This window comes from Pinus tabuliformis, chromosome 4_1 (assembly GCF_031772625.1).
Source record: "Pinus tabuliformis cultivar Carrire ecotype Pingquan chromosome 4_1, CPIR1, whole genome shotgun sequence".
Classification (NCBI taxonomy): Eukaryota; Viridiplantae; Streptophyta; class Pinopsida; order Pinales; family Pinaceae; genus Pinus; species Pinus tabuliformis.
Window position 1 is genome coordinate 925,435,585 of NC_142303.1, and position 19,846 is coordinate 925,455,430.

The following is a 19,846-nucleotide window of genomic DNA, read 5'->3' on the forward strand; positions in this document are numbered from 1 at the left end:
GAATGCATGGTACATGCATTTGTTTATTTGGTTCATTTATTGTCATCAGCATGGGTTTTGTCTAGTTTGACAGAGGTTTCAACCTTGCCTTGTTATTTCCTAGATAGCCATGGTGTGATGGGATTATTTTCTAGTTGAGCTTTAGATTGTCGGAAGGTTTTGGGACTAGGTGAGGTGATCTCAGGAAAATTCCCAAGGGTTGGGGGTGGAGATGGTTTAATCTCTAGGAAGCCCTTGACAGGTGAGTGGAGATGGAAAAATTTCTCAAGGTAATGGTGAAGAAACTTCGAGGCATCCAAGCTTGTTTTGGATTTGTGATCGCTTTCCTAGTTTTGGCGAGATCGCAATAGCCTGAGGGTGGACGTGGTTTAATCTTCGGGAAGCCCTGCTTGTTTATGTCTTGAGATGCCACATTCATGCTTGGAATATGGCACAGGGGTGACTAGTTGAAAGAAAGATTTGGTTCATCGCAATCTATGATCGGGTTGTATATGGAAGTCCCTGACTTGGTTGGAATTTGCGTAAGTCAATAAGAGTTATATTCCTATTGTGATTTATGAGCACTTTTACTTGTTATTAGGTGGATGTTATGGTTGTTTTTTCATGGTTAATAATTTGGTTATATGTTGGTTATAAGCATGGATTTTTAATGTGCTCTAGTTATGACTTGTTCAGGATTTGATAAGTATATGAATGGTTGATGAATGTATGGACTGATAAGTGTTATTTTAGCTTATATGAGAGGGAATTAGACCTTCTTGATGATTATCAAATGGACCACAAACTCTTAAGATCAAATATGCAACCATGACTTGTAACTCACATGTTAATCATATGTTTTATTAAATTATTGTCATGGTTAGGCTTGGTTAGGCTTGGTTAGGTCAATTTCTTGTTCAAGTATTGTATGAATAACATTGTCATTATTTCATTTATCATTTTGAGAAGTTACAGGAAGTTTTTGGCAGTGGTCTGGGTCTTGGCCTAGAAAGGTAGCTCAAATCTCGAGACCACACCCTCTGAACTGGATATTTTAGGCTATAACCGCAAGGACGGGGGCTTGTGCATGCGGTTGGTGTTAGGATATTCCGACACATAGGAAATATTTAAGTTCAACTTGGTCTAGTATAGAGTTAGGTATAGAGTTAGGTAAAGTGTGTTTCTTTACCGTTGTACATTTTGTAACTTACAATCCAACGGTCACGATATGTAGTGATCCGACGGTTCACTCTCTCCTCGGTATTACCGACACTTGATCCGTGGCTTGACACCCGATTGGTCCATGAGTTCTATTTAAAGCGCATGGAGGGTCATTGTTCGGGTAATCCGTGCATGAGAGAAGCTTATGTAAATTTTCATTCTTTGATTAATAAATTGCCTGTAGTAGCCACGTTGGCACAGGCCGTGGACTGTTTCCCTCTTTGAGGGTTTTAACCACGTCAAAAATACTGGTGTATTGATCTGTGATCTGGTTGTGAGCGGTGTCCTTTTGGTGTTCTTTCTGAGGAACTTACCCTGTAAATTCCTACATGGTATCGGAGCTATTTGAGGGCCGCGTCCATTGGTGATCCAAATCTGAAGACGGTAGAACTGCATCCGACTGCCATTTCCTAGATCTGATGTTTCTAACTGCTTTCGGGCCGAGAGGACTGCTCTGTTGTGTTCGACGCATCTGTTCCAGTGAGGAACCCCTTTCGTTTCGCGCGAAAAGGTTTCGGTAGCCCTAGCTGCGTCATTTTTTAGATCTGGAGGTATACAGTCTTTATTTGCAGTTTACTGTTATTTTCTCTCTGCTTATTTCGGTTTCTGTTTATTTAGCCTTTTTTATTACCGAATCTATACCTTTCATTTCTGCGTATGCTCTTTGCCCTGCGACTCTGTGCGATCTGGGAAAATCAGAAACAGAAAGGAAGTTTTTTTTCTCATGTGTATGCTCTTTTCCCTGCACCTTAGTGTGATCTTGGAAAATCAGAAACATTGAGAAAAATATTTAGTTTCCGGCCAAAGCTAACTTTGAGCCGCAAGGTTCATTTTTTAAAATATCTAGTTTTTTGGCTAAAGCTAACTTCGAGCCATAAGGTTCGTTTTCTTTGCATGTCCTTGTTGGGTTTTGTGTTTTGTGTTTTGTAGGGAAAAAGAGCTTTCTCAATGCAAGCACGCAAACCAAGGCCCCCCCCCCCTCTCTCTCTCTCTCTCTCTCTCTCTCTCAAATTTTTTGTATAGATCAATTGGTTCAAAGCTATTTTAAGAGAGTAGAGGTCTTGGGTTCAAGTCTCCATTTTGTGGGGGCGGATTTTTTCATTCCCGCACATTCGCGCACTTTGCCGGCAACTTCAACAAATTTTTTCAAAAAGCCATAACTTCTTCATCCGGAAGCCTTTTTCAGAGCCCTTTTTTTTTAAAACAGCCTAATTTTTCGAGATCTATCCATTGGAACACTTACTTTCAGCATCTTCAGCTTCATTTTTTTTTTTTAAATGGAAAGTACATGCCAAGTCATTCTTGACAGCACTAACTACTTCCAATGGATAGCCTACATGGAAGATTTACTTAGAAGTAAAGGTCTCTACAGAATAGCCACAGGCCAAGAGAAGAAACCAAAAGATGAAGACAAGGCTGCAAAATGGGAAAATAGACAAGATCAAGCACGTGGTTTGATAGGGATGTCTATTTCTCCTGATCTTAGATTCCATATTGCAGAACTTGATACTCCTCATGAAGCATTGGAACAAATCACTAAAGTTTTTGGGATTAAAAATGAAATTAGAGCCCATCAACTTGAAAATGAGTTGCTTACATTGGATCCTAATAATTTTTCTTGCATTGAAGATTTCTTGTCCAAATTCAAGACCCTTAGATATCTCTTGGAAGGTGTTAAGGTTAAGAAAGAAGATAGTAACCTTATTTATTCCATCCTTACTAAGTTGGGACCAGCCTACTCTGTATTTGTTTCCACCTTCCATTCTACAAGGGAAGCTTTCATTTGTCAAGGAAAAGACTACAAGGCCCCTTCCTTTGACTCTTTTTATGATTCTTTAATAAGAGAACAAGAAAAACTCTTACACCTTGGTCTTCTCAATCTTAGAAACTCTTCCAAGAAAGCGTTAGCCGCCCAGCAGCAACCAAATTCAAAGAATCCTAAGAAGTCATATCCTAAAAAGAATGGTCCTAAACCAAACAAGGGTCCTAAGCAAACTCAGCCTCAAAATGAAAGATCATTTCAGCAAAATGATAAGACCAATAAAAACAAATGGAAGAAGACTGATAGACATTGTAACTTTTGTAATCGAGATGGCCACTTAGAATCTAAATGATTTAAGAAGATGGAAGCCTTGGAAGCCGCAATGAAGAAACATAACATCCATGTGGAGCATTCTTCAACTTCAACTTCAACTTCATCTTCGGGAATGGCACTTTCTGCATGTCGTTGTCAATCATCTCAGTCTGGTTATGCTTTAAATGTATCTTCTTCTTCTCATTCTCATGAGTGGCTCATTGATTCTGGAGCCTCTTATCACATGGCCAAAAACAAAGCCATGTTTTCTTCTTTAAATGATTGTAACACCAAAAATATATATGTTGGTGATGATAGATCTCTTAATGTTGTAGGGACTGGAACTGTTCATCTAGACAATGGTCAGTTTAATGATGTATTATGTGTTCCAACCTTATCCTGCAACCTTCTATCTGTATATCAGATAACTCATTCAGGTAAAGGTAAAATTGTTGAATTTTCACCTCATGATGTTGTAATCAAGGATCTAAGAGATCCTAAACAGACTCTAGCTACTGGTCTTGCTGATGATTCCACAAGGTTGTATAAGTTTCACAACTTTGGGTCATCAAATCTTCCCTCAGTATTTGTTGCTCATAATGATGAAGTGAGCAAACTTTGGCATGAGCGATTTGGTCACTTAAACTATCGCTCCCTTCAGCATCTATGTAAAGAAAACATGGTGACAGGTCTTCCTATGGTATCTTGCAGAGATGGTGTTTGTTCCGGATGTGTACTCGGAAAACATCATCGGGACAGTTTTGAAAAACGTGCCTCTTGGCACGCCTCAGCCCCTTTACAGCTTGTGCACAGTGATTTATGTGGTCCACTTCCTGTTGCTTCATTCTCTGGCTGCAAGTATTTCTTAACTTTCATTGATGATTTCTCCAGACGCACTTGGGTATACTTCTTAAAACTCAAGAGCGAAGTATTTAACACATTTTTGGCCTTCAAAGCCTTTGTTGAAAAATAATCTGGACATCAAATTCTTAAGCTAAGAACTGATAATGGTGGAGAATATGTTAAAAACACATTCATCAACTTTTGCACCGAAAATGGAATTCAAATGCAACATATTGTTCCATACACTCCACAACAAAATGGTGTAGCTGAAAGGAAAAATCGCACCTTAAAGGAAATGGCTAATTGTATGCTGCAATCTAAAGGACTCAGTCTTAGTTTTTGGGCCGAAGCAATTAATTGTGCAAATTATATAATAAATCGCACTCCTACTAAGGTTCTAAAGAATATCACTCCAGAAGAAGCTTGGAGTTCCATTAAACCAGATGTAAGTCACTTTCGTGTTTTTGGAAGTGAAGCATGGGCCCATATTCCAGATGAAAAGCATAAAGCTTTAGAACCTAAGAGTGAGAAATGTACTTTTGTTGGATATTCTGAAGATGTAAAAGGTTATAGACTTATTCCATTTAAGTCCAAAAATGTTATCATTAGAAGAGATGTAAAATTTGATGAAAATAAATCGGCCTGCGAGCCTAGTCCGGCGGATGTGCCACCTCTTCCTATCTTTTCTACTTTTGAAAACATTTCTTCTTCAGATGATGAAAGTGAGGATGACAATCCTCCCCCACCTTCTCAGGATCCTCAACTTCCAAGATGGGTCCGTGCTACTCAGGATGCAGCAGGTGATCTTGCCGGTGATCCTACAGATCAGCGACGTACACGTTCTCAGTTTGAAAGAGCCTCTTCTTTACTGGCTCAAGCTCCAGCAAATCATGATCCTGACACTTTTGCAGAAGCTTCAGGCCATCCACATTGGGAAGCAGCTATGAATGAAGAATATCATTCATTGTTGGCAAATGATACATGGGATCTTGTTCCTCTACCAAAGGGACGCAAACTTGTTAGATGTAAATGGGTTTACAGAACCAAGTATGGACCAGATGGGAAAGTAGATAAACATAAAGCTCGTCTTGTTGCTAAGGGCTTTTCACAGGTTGAAGGCATTGACTACACTGAAACCTTCTCCCCTGTTGCCAAAATGAACTCTATCCGCCTTGTTCTTTCCCTTGCTGCCTCTTTAAAATGGGAAGTCCATCAGATGGATGTTAAATATGCCTTCTTGCATGGGGACTTGCATGAAGAAATCTATATGGAACAACCCATTGGCTTCATCCAAACAGACTCCAGCCTTGTATGTCGACTTAAGAAATCCCTTTATGGTCTCAAGCAAGCTCCTCGGGCTTGGTATGCCAAAATGGATAGCTTTCTTTTAGAATCTGGCTTTTCTAGGTGTTATTCTGACAATACTGTCTACACCAAGAAAGTGGGCAACTCTCTTATCATCCTTGTTCTTTATGTTGATGATCTTATTCTTACTGGTAGTGATCCCAACCTTATAAACCATGTGAAGTCCAGCCTTAAAAAGAAATTTGAAATGACAGACTTAGGACACTTACACTATTTTCTCGGTCTTCAAGTCTTGCAATCCAAGGAGGGTATTTCCCTTTCCCAGTCCAAGAATGCTTGTGATATTCTTCGTCATTTTCACATGGAAGACTGTAAGCCAGCCCCTTCTCCCTTTCAGTCTGGAGTCAAACTTTCAGTCTCTTGTACTTCTCCTGAAGTTGATGCTACCTTATACCGTCAACTTGTAGGAAAACTCTTGTATTTAACCCATACTCGTCCTGACCTTTCCTTTGTTGTTGGCCTTGTTGCTCGTTTTAAGCAAAACCCCCGTGAAAGTCATTGGAAAGCAGCTAAAAGAATACTTCGTTATGTTCGAGGTACAGTACAGTTTGGGATTCATTACAGTGCCAAAGAAGCTCCTCTATTAGTTGGTTTCACTGATTCTGATTGGGCTGGTGACCCTGATGATCGGAAGTCTACTGCCGTTATGTCTTCACTCTTGGTTCAGGACCTATTACATGGGCTTGTAAGAAACAGGCTGCCATTTCTCTTTCGTCAGCAGAAGCAGAGTATCGTGGTGCCGTGGAAGCTAGTAAGGAAGCCTTGTGGCTTCGTCAGATCCTATCAGATTTGGCTTTGAGCAGCAGCATCCAACCACACTTTGGTGTGATAATCAAAGTGCCATTCAGCTATGCAAAGATCCAGTCCAGCATCAACGCAGCAAACACATTGAACTACACATGCACTTCATCAGAAAGCTCATTCATGACCATGTTCTTGAAGTGCAATATTGTTCAACAGATGATCAGGTTGCAGACATCTTCACAAAGGCTCTCATAGAGCCGAAGTTCACTAAACTTCGATATATGCTTGGAGTTCAGGAAGTTGTCACTAAGGGGGGATAGGCTCTAGTGCCTCCTTCCTTCTCCTATTGTGTCATATTTGTAAATCCTTCAATCCTATCCCAAGTTGTTCTTAAGGGGGGATGTTAGGATATTCCGACACATAGGAAATAGTTAAGTTCAACTTGGTCTAGTATAGAGTTAGGTAAAGTGTGTTTCTTTACCGTTGTACATTTTGTAACTTACAATCCAACGGTCACGATATGTAGTGATCCGACGGTTCACTCTCTCCTCGGTATTACCGACACTTGTCCGTGGCTTGACACCCGATTGGTCCATGAGTTCTATTTAAAGCGCATGGAGGGTCATTGTTCGGGTAATCCGTGCATGAGAGAAGCTTATGTAAATTTTCATTCTTTGATTAATAAATTGCTTGTAGTAGCCACGTTGGCACAGGTCGTGGACTGTTTCCCTCTTTGAGGGTTTTAACCACGTCAAAAATACTGGTGTATTGATCTGTGATCTGGTTGTGAGCGGTGTCCTTTTGGTGTTCTTTCTGAGGAACTTACCCTGTAAATTCCTACAGTTGGAAGCCTATAACCACACCCTTGCCTTGCCATGCATGCACTTATGGGCCCAGGTAAGTGAAGAAGTAATCCAACTCAATGTTTGGTTAACTGGGGTGGTTCTTTGGCCCCTGAGTGTCCTATATGCCTTAAGGGATTTCAGTGAGTTGTCAGTTGTCGATCTCACTTCCATAACTGAAGCTTGGAGGTTGGGTCATGTCATAGTAACTCTTCATATCATGTTTATCATGGAAGGCTAGTGAAATTAGGTAAATGTGGGAGGGGATGGTTACAAGCCAGGTGTGGGGTCACATGGCAAGCATCCCACTAAGCCATAGTGAAAGAGGGTGTGGCATCATGCCCCCCAGAGACATTAATCATACAAATTTTCATGCACTAATACTAGATAAATGTGCATCGTAACAAATCAAATCTAGATTTTGGGGGCAGAGGTGGTTTAATGCCAAGTATATTAGAAAACAATATCGTAGTTATTATGGATAGAGGAGGATTACATGCATTATTCAACAATTAAATGCATACCATACTTCTCATGTCAAACATTCATTCTGAATGAAGTGGTATGCCCAGTCAACAAATAAGTGAAATTTTACATGTGCAGAGGTTGAATCTTGGTACAAGTTTTATTATTGGAATAATTTATGACCATTGATGGCCTTGGGCTCCCACACCCAACATTTATTGTAGATAATGGGCACCACAAAGGTTAAAATCTATCCCTTTCCATGTTTTTTAGTCTTGCCTGGTTGTTTCCTTATGAAGAGAGATTTTCTCTCTTACTTTTGGGTGGATTACTTGTTGGTAAATTACTTCTTTCCTGGGCTCTATTTATTCTCATTCTCTCTTTCCTATGTTCTGGCAACAATTTACTTCCTTTTGCTCGGTCTATTTGGTTCTCTTCCATCTCCTCTAGTGTGAATTTCATTTCTTAGACTCCACTTAATCCTTACCTTGGTCAGCCCCTAGTAATCCCCTTCATTGCCAATCTCTCCTCACCTCCCATTTTCCCTCCTTATCTTTATCCTCTTGACTCTCTTTTGGCTTTCTCTTTGTTTGAAAATATAACAAGGCAACATGCTTGAAGCCTTCATGATGCCATTTACTATAGAGATTAGGTTAGCTCCACAACTCAACAAAGAGTGGAATCCTTGGTATGATTTTTTTATTATCACACACCTTATCTTGTCCAAGATGAAATGACAAAATCTAAAAGAGAATTTGCAAATGAAAGAGGCTATCTCATGGATATTGAGGTTGTAGGTGAAATTTTTGATTGTTTTCTTGACATGGGACGTACTCATGGTTATTTTATTTAATATATGTACATAACAGATGTCTATCAGCACTTCAAGATGCCATTGGGGTGAGTCCTATTGAACTACAAGGAAGCTAAGGAGGAGATCCTCCTTACTTTAGATGAACTCCAACTCTTAATGCATTGCTTGGAAATATTCCTACAACATAATTAGGCTCACTTGGACCTTCCTCTTGACCTGAGATACTCACTAGGGAGTATCAAAGAGCCCATTGCAGTTGAAGAATCATACTCCCACAAGACTGGATGATGGTTTCAACTCACTTACCTTTTGTTTATCTTTCTTATTGGTTTCTTATTTTTCAATTTACAATAGCTATAGTATGTTATAAGCCCCAACATAAATCTTTTGTAATTATGATATCTACATACCTTGTCAATTTTTGGATGTTGAAAAAACTTTGGTTTTGCCACATGTCTCACTTCCCTGGTGGAAAATTGGGGAAAACCACAATATGTTTGTTTGATCAGTTTTAAGAAATTAAATTTTTTGCTTACCAAAAAAAAGAAGGTTACCTTGATACATGATTAATCTGAAAGTAGTACTTCAATATTCTCTTCTTCCTAAAAGGTCTCCAAAGATTGAGGTAAGAGAAGATTGTGAGGAGGAAACCATGTTAGTCAATGAGTCAACAACTTAGTTTCCTTACCTCCAAATATAGATAAATTTGCTTGAGTCAAAACATCTCACTACCTTGACAACCCATTGAACTTTTGAACAAAATGATAGAATCTGGTTGAATCAACCCTCCTTGTATGGAAATTTGGCTACAAATCCAAGTCATTCAAATGCTTATTTTTATTTAGATTCATTCTAATCAATGGATAATTAACTAAACCGAAATCCAATCTTGACAAGAATGAGTAGGAATTCATTAGGAAATTTAGTTCAGACTCGTGATATTCACAAAAAACCTACCATGCCCAAAATAATTGCTTTTCCCGTCCCAAAAATATTGGTCTCATAGAGGAACTTTTGAATGGAAGGATTAATGGAAGCTCACAAAAAGACATGGCATAGCAAAAATAAATGTTTTTCCTATTCAAAAAGCCTTTCACTCTTGCAACTTAGGGAAATGCTTTTATAATTTCCCTTAATGATTTTATGTTTTTATGATTTTCAACTAACAAAACTTTTGAGTATTCTAAATTATTTTTCGTATCTTTTTTGTTGTTGTTTTCTAGTGTGTTCATGACTCATGGGACCAACATATGGTCTAAAAAATCACGATCCATGGGGCATCTAAGCTGTCACAATCACCTCAAGACCACACTTTACCTGGGCCACACTAACCCTTAGCATGGATGGATTTTTTTGAGGTCTCCTCCTAGCTACCATGAATTCCAAACTTTGGCCACCTTACAAAATGAAGCTCTCTCTCTCTCTCTCTCTCTCTCTCTCTCTATATATATATATATATATATATATATATATATATACACACACACACACCACAATCCAATTGGAATCCAAATTTATATATAATATCCTCTCTCTCTCTCTCTCTCTCTCTCTCTCTCTCTCTCTCTCTCTCTCTCTCTCTCTCTCTCTCTCTCTCTCTCTCTCTCTCTCTCTCTCTCTATATATATATATATATATATACACACACACACCACAATCCAATTGGAATCCAAATTTATATATAATATCCTCTCTCTCTCTCTCTCTCTCTATCTATCTATATATATATATATCTATCTATCTATATATATATATATATATATATATATACCACAATCCAATTGGAATTCAAAATTATATATAATATCATTTATGGGGGTGGTGGGCCAAGTCACAAATGTGTTTTTGGGGGCAGGGGGGTTGGGCGATGGGCACCCTCCACCCCACCAACTTTTTTTGTCATTAAAAGGGGGGTGGCATGGCATCCCCTCCCCTAGCATGAGGCATGTGAAGTAAATTGTAGTCTTTTCATGGGGAGTGGTGTTCTTGATTTTTTTTATATTTGGTTTGCGGTGAAGGGGGGGGAGTATGTACCCTGACTGTGTAATTGATCTGGTGTAGGTGGGATTTTCCTTCCCTCTCTAGAGCTAGGAAAGGGAATATCATTTTATTTATCAATTAACATTTCAGGTTTGGATATGTAAACACCTTATTCTAAATGTGGCATGTCAGAGCTAGCACATATGTAGGGGTTTATAGTGGTTGATAAACTTGTAGACTCAAGCTCCACAACAATTGTTCAAGCTAGTGCTTGGAAAATAAGCATAGTTATTTTCTGTGCAACTTGGGCTTGACAGTGTTGAGTTGTTTTGTCTTGGTGTGTATTCACATATTCTAGTGGTTTTCTCATACTACCCACTATTACAATTTTTGTTACTTCTATTTGTCTTTGGTATAGTGTAGCCTTCTCATAAGGGTTTGTGTGGTGGCCTATTGTTGTTTTGTTTTACCTAAGTAAGGAGGCTTTGTTGTCTAGGGAGAGGGATTGTATCTCTAGTTTTTCTACTCCTTTACAAAGGGGACTGTGGAATTCTCCTCCAAGAGAATTTCCTGGAAGGTGGGTGATCTAAAAATCACTTATGTATGATCTCAGTTGATTAATGTAGGTATTACAGACTCATGTGTTGGTGTGCCTGTGTTATTTTAAGCAACGGATAGATAAGATTGCGAAATAAACAAGCATTGGAAAACAGTAAGAGAAACACAGCAAGAAAATGCAAAAACACAACAAATGAATAAGGATTTCACCCAATCCTCCTCCTGGGCTACGTCTCCTAGTTCAGCTTTCAGTGGTGGCCTTTTTTATTGTGTCTTTAAGCAGAGTTTTTACAATGAGGAGCTCAATTTGAGTCTCCTGTAACAGATGATGCTTAGTAGGGTGGTACTTGGATTCCCCAAGCCACTAGAGTACACAGACTCCCCCTTACCAAGTCTCAACCTCAACTGGTCTTAATGGGATGAGTCCAATTTGGTACTCAGTTCCATACAAATATCCTCAGGATTGCTTGAACCTCTCAAGCCCTCTCGGTTTTGTCTACTCGATGCTGCCTTAGCTCTATCGGTCAGCTCGACTTCTCTGTTCTCTGCTTCTTGCTTCACTCTCTATTCTCTCTCTTCTCTTTTGTCTCCTCTCTCTTCTCTATTTGTTCGTGGCTTAAAGCCAATCTGTCCCTTGACTGTTTGCTTCCTCTTCCGTCTCTTCGGATCGCTTGCCTCTATCCACTGGAATTCCCTGCTTCTGTGTCATCGCCACTGTGTAACGTTTCACAGAGAGGTGGCCACTTGTCTCCTTACGAACTGAGTGCCAGCTCTTCCTCGAACGGTCGTTATTTCAGTTACTCTATGAAATGATTCATCCGCCAGCTCAGCGGTCATGTCGGACCCCAAATTTCATATGCCTCAGCCTATTCTTCTGTCAAATCTGGTCTCCCATCAGGTGCAATCTTCGTTGTTTGATATGGGGCCTCCAGATCCTATGGTCATCGCTTTTATCGCACGGGTGACTTGCTCGACCGTTAGCCCGTGATGAGATGATTTTCTCTCTCATCCGCTAGACACGCGTCATTCAATGTATGGCATCGCTTGGTCCTCTGCCAAACCCGCTTACTACCCGAAATGCCTCCGATATTCCACCGGTTTTGGAGCACGGGACCCACCTGTTGGTTTTAGCACTTTTCCCACGGTTTTCCTGTTTTTCACATGACTAGGTGCTAGGGCTTTTCCTTCTCTGAGGTTTTTATCCTGCGATGCACTAATCGCATATCAAAAATGGCCTCTGTTTTCTAATTTGGACTCCCCAATTACTAGTTTGTGCCACTGCATGGTATCCATGGGCCAACAGTCAGTGCGCTTTGACCGAGGGTCCTCGTTGTTCTGTGCTGGCTACAAAATGCCACTGTCCAAAGGTCCTTCCTGATTCGGATCCAATTCGGATCATGACCTTCCCACTGAAAAAGCTTTTGGACCACCAAAAGTTAGTTTTCAAGCATCGACTAAGTGAGGATACAACTTTCTCACCTGTCCAATCTCTATCCATTTTGCACTGCTTGGCTTTAAACCTCTGAGCCCAATTCCGAGGTACTCAACATCTCCCCTGCGCGTCGTTCTCACCTTCTTGTTCAGAACTGTGCCTTCCTGCAATTCATTAAGATATTCAGGTAGCAGGTCATCAATAGAAGGCAATTGACTCTGCTCTTCGGGATCCTCAATTAGTGAAGGTTCAAACAATCTCAAGCTATCTGCATTTACGACTAAGTAGATGTGCATGTAAGCTGGTAGATCAAGGCAAAAATCATTCTCACCAATTTTCTCAAGTATCTTGAAAGGTCCATACCTGATAGGCTTTAGCTTTTTACCTTCACCTTGCATCTTGTCCTTGCTGATATACAGCTAGACTTGATCACCAACTTGGAAAATATGCTCCATCCGATGCTTGTCATGCCTTGCCTTGTATTTGGCCTGGCTCTTTTCCAGTTGTTCCTGTACTGCCTGGTGGATCTCCTAGATTTGTTCGATGAACCTAGTTGCCTTGTCCACATCGATGTGTCCCTCAACTGTTGTGTCCTTACCAAAGATAGGGAGAACTTGGTGTGAAACCAAAACAAGTCTCAAAAGGAGATCTATATGTGGAAGAATGTTTGGCTCGGTTGTAAGCATGCTGCACATAACACAAATGTTCATCCCAAAGCTTAGGATGCTTGCTGCAATATCCCCTGAGTAACTAGATCACTGTCCTGTTGACTACTTTTGTCTGGCCATCGGTTTGTGGATGGAAAGCTGTGCTTTTCTTCAGTTTGGTGTCCATCAATTCCCACAGACTTGACCAAAACTTTCCCACAAATCGGGTGTCTTGATCAAATATAATGGAAGTGGGTAATCCAAAATGAACCCATACATGTTGAAAGAATAGTTTTGCAATTTGTTCAGCTGTAATGTGTTTATTACAAGGTATCAAAATACACATTTGTTGAACCTATCCACAACAACATATACATAATCATGACATTTCCTAGATTTGGGCAGTCCTCCAACAAATTCCATGGAAACACTTTCCCAAGGATGAGAAGGAACTGGTAACAGAGTGTACAAGCCTAGTTTTCTATTGTTGGGCTTGCTTTTAGCACACATAGTACACCCTCTTACATATCTAGAAACTATCTCATTCATTTTGGCCAATAACAAAATCTTTGCAGCTGTGCAACTGTTTTACTTACCCCATAGCGACCTGATATTAGATAAGTGTGTGCCTCTCGAACTCTCTTTACTCTTTCAGTTTGTGAATGCATAGCTTCCCACAATGATATAGGAGTCAGTCCTTAATACGATAATCCAATTCTTCTACTCGTTTGCCTTGACTTAAAGTTGCATATACATCTTTAAAGTCTATATGTTGAGCATATTGTTCAATGTAGCTCTCCTGTAACACAGAATTATGCTTAAGTATAGTAGATGCATTTATAATGGGTCTAGATAACATATCTGCAACTTTATTGTGTATGCCCTTTTTATATCTGATGACTAAATGAAACTGTTGTAGAAAACCATCCATCTATAGTGTCTTGATTACTGCAACTTAGTTTGGGAGTGTAGATATTGAAGTGGTCGATGATCAGTATGATTTACTGTCTCTTTGCCCATTAAGTAATGTTTCCACTTTTTCACACTCTGTACTAATGCATACAATTCTTTATCATATGTAGGATAGTTAACCACTGCAGAATTAAATGTCTCAGAATGATAACATATGGGTTTACCGTGCTGTATCAACACTGCTCCCATGGCATAGTCACTGGCATCCATTTGGATCTCAAAGGGTCTTTGAAGATCAGGCAGTGCTAGTACTAGTGTTGTACTAATCTTTTCTTTCAAGGTGTCGAAGGCTTTCTGCTATTTGCCTCCCCACCGAAACACCTTTTTCAATCCTGTTAAAGCATGTAAGGGAGCTGCAATTAAGGAAAAATTAGAAATGAACTTTCTCCAATATTGTGTTGCTCCTAAGAAGCTCCTAACTTCTGTAGCAGATTTGGGTTTAGGCCAGTTTACAATGACTACCACCTTAGAGGGATTCATATTCAATTCACCACCCCCTACTATATGTCCCAAATAATTCAAAGATGTTTTGCCAAATTCACATTTTGAGAGTTTAACATAAAGTTTTTCTCTTTTCAAAACATCTAGAATGTTCTTCCCATGTTTTGCTAAATATCAAAATGTCATCCAGATATACAATAACAAAATCATCAATAAAAGGTCTGAGTACATCATTCATTATTCTCATGAAAGTAGCAGGAGCATTAGTTAAGCCAAAAGGCATAACCAGCCACTCATACAATCCCTGCTTTGTTTTGAAAGCAGTCTTCCATGCATCTTGTTCTACAACTCTGACTTGATGATATCCACTATGCCAATCTAACTTGGAAAAATAAACAGCTTCTTTCAATTGATCTAATAGAACATCTATGCGAGGAAGGGGATAACGATTTTTGATTGTTATCTTATTCAGTGCTCGGTAATCAATGTACATTCTCCACGAGCCATCTTCCTTTCTCACCAAAACGATTGGAGATCCACATGGTGATGTGCTAGGTTTCATGAACCCCTTCTCAAGCAACTCTTGCACCTGCTTCTTGATTTCTGCATTCTCTAAAGCGGAAAACCTGTACATTCCAATGTTAGACGATGGAGCATCTTGTTGCAAATTAATTTCATGCACTATTTCCTTTTTGGGTGGCAGACCTTTAGGTTCTTGAAACAAGATATCATACTCTGAAACAACTTTTTCTAAATCAGCTTGTTGTTTAGCATCACAGCCCTCAAATACATTGGTTTTAGCAGGTTTCTTTTCCTTTGCAACCATCAGTAAAAATTATTTGCATGAATTTATCATTCGTTTCATCTACCCTGAGTTTATGAGAGTGTAATTATTCTTGAGCTTATGAGCTCTTACAAAGTATTCGATTCCATCTTTAACGAGTAGATACTTGTTCTCAGCTCTATAGAAAATAGCTTTTCTGTCATACAAGTAAGGACTTCCTAAAACAATTCCACATATATCCAAAGGAATTATGTCTAACTCAACCTCATCTACAAATGCTGACCCAAAAGAAAACTTGAGTTTGCATTGTCTAGTCACTTGTAGTTGTGCTTTATCACTTAACCATCCTAATGGGTATGGTTTCTTGTGAGGTGTAGTCAGTAATCCCAACTTCTTCACAATTGCTTTAGAAATTAAATTTACTTGTGAGCCACTATCAAACAAAGTATCAATCTTTTGATGCTTGGAAATAACTCGAATATGGAAAAGCTAATGTCTTTTTCTCTCATTTTCTTCATCAATAGTAGATTGTGCAGAATTACGAATAGATGCTTCAGAATTCTTACCTTTTATACCTGTGGCTGCAATGGTTGTTTCATCTCCTGACTCCGACCCCAAATCTTTCTGAATAGCTGCAGCAGTCTTCTTCTTCTTGCCCTTGAACTTCTTAGGTATCAGCTCCAGATGCAGAATCCAACAGTGCTCATCATCATGCCCATCCTTCTTACATTGAGTGCATGAAGACTTTCTTTTCTTGGCAGTATTGGCCTTCCTTTCTTTCCATTCCTATTTTCTTTTCTCCTTATTCTTGCTTGCATTGGGTTGGGATGATCCCCCAACTTCTGGGTTTCCATTCTTTCCTCTAGCTTCTAGATGCGTAGCTTGAACAGATACCTCATCTATACTAGTGGGATTAAACATGAGGATAGTGTGCCTCATGTAGCTGTGTAGACCACCGATGTACTTCAACAGAGTCTCAGGTGAGTCTAATGAGATTCCTAGAATCAAAGCTCTGTTCCTAAATTCTTGGGTGTAACCTTGTACACTTTACCCTTTCAACTGACGAAGAGTTTGCCAACTCATCATGGCTTGCTGCATGTAGGCGAGTGGATAGAACTGCTTTTTTATTGTAGAAACAAATTCACTCCAGACAGAAAGAGTCTTACCATGTCTCTTCAAGTCAGCTTGGGTCCTACCTTCCCACCAAACCAAGGCAGTGCCTCCAACGCGTAGGCTAGCCAGTTGAATCTTGCTCTTATCTGAATCGATACTTTGCACTCTGTAATAAACATCAATTTGTTTGATCCAATTGTCCAACTTTTCTGCATTCAACTCTCTATCATATATTGGTAATCAAATTTAACATCTAGTTTAATCAAAGATGTCTTCTTTTTATGTTCAGGGCTATTAGGAGGTGTGAGAAAGCTTTCTTCTTTCCCCTTGCCTTACGAATGGTCATGGAGGAGAGACTCTTATTCTCCTTTATCTTGTTTGGAGCCTGATGAATCTTCATCTTTATGTTTTCTAAAGTCCTTATACATTTCCTCTACCATGGACCTTATGGCCAGGAAACTATCTATAAATTGAGGGTCTGGCCCCATAGAACCTTCCTCTGACATTTTCTTCTGAGGATAGACTCTTCCAATCTCAGGATTAGTTTCGACCAACTCTCCTTCTCCTAATTTGAGCTTTGATCTAGTTAGCATTCAACAGCTAAATCCATCACAAGTTTGTCTAACCTTAACAACCAGTAGCTATGATACCACTTGATCAGAAAATCACTTATGTATGATCTTAGTTAATTAATGTAGGTATTACAGACTCATGTGTTGGTATGCCTATGTTATTTTAAGCAATGGATTGATAAGATTGCGAAATACACAGGCATTGGAAAATAGTAAGAGAAAAATTGCAAGCAAATGCAAAAACACAACAAATTAATAAGCAGTTCACCCAATCCTCATGAGCTGCGTCTCCTGGTCCAGCTTTCAGTGGTGGCCTTTTTTTATTATGTCTTTAAGAAGAGTTTTTACAATGAGGAGCTCAATTTGAGTTTCCTGTAACAGATGATGCTTAGTAGGGTGGTACTTGGATTCCCCGAGCCACTAGAGTACACAGACTCCCCATTACCAAGTCTCAACCTCAACTGGTCTTAATGGGATGAGTCCAATTTGGTACTCAGTTCCCGATAGATATCCTCATAGGGATTTCTTGAACCTCTCAAGCCCTCTCGGTTCTGTCTGCTCAATTTTTCCTTAGCTCTGCCGGTCAGCTCGACTTCTATGTTCTCTGCTTCTTGCTTCACTCTCTATTATGTCTCTTCTCTTTTGTCTCCTCTTTGTTCTCTGTTTGTTCGTGGCTTAAATCCAATCCGTCCCTTGACTTTTTGCTTCCTCTTCCCACTTTTCGGATCACCTGCCTCTGTACGCTGGAATTCCTTGCTTCTGTGTCATCGCCACTGTGTAACGTTTCACAGAGAGGTGGCCACTTGTCTCCTTACGAACTAAGAGCCAGCTCTTCCTCGAACGGTCGTTATTTCGGTTACTCTATGAAATGATTCATCCGCCAGCTCAGCGGTCATGTGGGACCCCAAATGTCATATGCCTCAGCCTATTCTTCCATCAAATCCGGTCTCCCATCAGGTGCAATCTCCGCCATTTGATCTGGGGCCTTCAGATCCTATGGTCATCGCTTTTATTGCACAGGTGACTTGCTCGACCATTAGCCCGCGATGAGAGCAGTTTTCTCTCTCATCCGCCGAACACGCGTCATTCAATGTATGGCATCGCTTGGTCCTCTGCCAAACCTGCTTACCGCCCGAAATGCCTCTGATATTCCGCTGGTTTTGGAGCGCGGGACCCGCCTATCGGTTTTAGCGCTTTTCCCACGGTTTTCCTATTTTTCACATGACCAGGTGCCGGGATTTTCCTTCTCTGAGGTTTTTATCATGTGATGTGATAACCATGCATCAGAAATGGCCTCTGTTTTCTGATCTAGACTCCCCAATTGCTAGTTTGTGCCACTGCGCGGTCTCCATGGGCCAACGGTCAGCGCGCTTTGACCGAGGGTCCTCGTTGTTCCGTGCTGGCTACAAACTGCCACTGTCCAGAGGCCCTTCCTGATAGCTCATTATTCACAAGATTTTGGAGTCTAACATAATTTGAAACAGTCATAAACTCTGATAATTTTCAAGGATCCAATTCGGATCAGTGGGGTAGAGTCTAGAGTTTATAAATAGTGTATGTTGTTTGGTTAGTTCGAGTGTGCTTGTAATAGGATATAATGTCCTTGGCTAGTTTTTGTAGTGGGGGGGATTGTTTTTCTTGAGCCTCTGATTTTCATTTTTGTCCCTAAGGGGTCATTGATGGAGTGGGAATTTTGGTACTAGTGGGTCTTATTTCTTTGTCTCAATGTTGGGACTTTGCCTGTGGTAGCCATTATGCCTTGCTAGACTGTGTGTGGGCATTGTGGGGTTAGCAGATGTGACCTACTTAATCAGATAGGTGCCCAATCATAGGCATAGGAGATGGAAGATACTTATCACTCAACAACTTTTTAAAGTACTTGGGTGAAGATTAAGAGACATGAGACCTAAGTTGCACAAGAGCGATAAGATTATTCTAATTCAAAACTTTTAGAGGAGGTGTCCCATTGGTTTCTTGACCTCGGTCATACTAGGGGAAGGAGTCAGTATATGCAGTCAGTTACTTTGCATTAGTTATTAAAGACTTTATTAGGACGAGTCTTAAAGGAAAAGCATGAAGATAAGAATGACATTATCTCCTTTCTTGATGATATTCATTGTAATCAATAAAAGCAATAGGATTGTCTGGATAGATTAAAAGCTTGCTTAAATTGCATTGAGAGTCACATCCAATGTGATTTTAAGCCCTCAATGCCACCTGGTTCGAGTGTGAAGGATCTTGCACTATTGTCATCATCAAACACCTGATTTGGCTATTATGTTCTAGTTATGTTACTACAAGTGATTTTATGTTATCAAGCGTTTTCCCCTGTAGTTGTTCTTGGATTGCTATGTAGACATTTTGTGTTGGCCAACAACTCTAGTTTCCTATATGGCAAAGTGAGGCCAGTAATTTTGAATATTGGCTAAACAATGACATAATATGATTTTCAGAGGTAATAAGATTTAATTTACCAAAATAAAAATTATATATAATATTTTTTCTTTTAAAATCATTTTACAACATAGGTGAGAACTTTTTTATTTAAAAGATTTACAATGAATCTAGAATCATCTACAACAATAATTTTTCTAAAATCCTTTACTAATTCTTCAAAATTTTCGAATTTAACTTGATTGGTTAATTTTCCTTTTGATGTTCTAAAAACATTGTAGTTTAATTTTTCTACTTTTTGGACCATTTCCACGCATATTTTTTATCCAATTTTGCTTGAAATCCTACAAATATTTGTTAATATGCACAATCCAAGTGCTCTGGGGATTTTTTTGGGCATTGAATCTATTCATGCATTCAAAAATGCATTTTAAACAACAAAATATCACAATCTCACCCAAAATTATATTCCTGAATTTTAAAAAAAAAAACATAAAAGAGGTAGACAACACCTCTAAAAAAATATTGTACTTATTACAAATTTGGTGGGGGTAGGGGATAATATTGGGAAAAAGATATATAATATTAAATTATATAATATTTTCT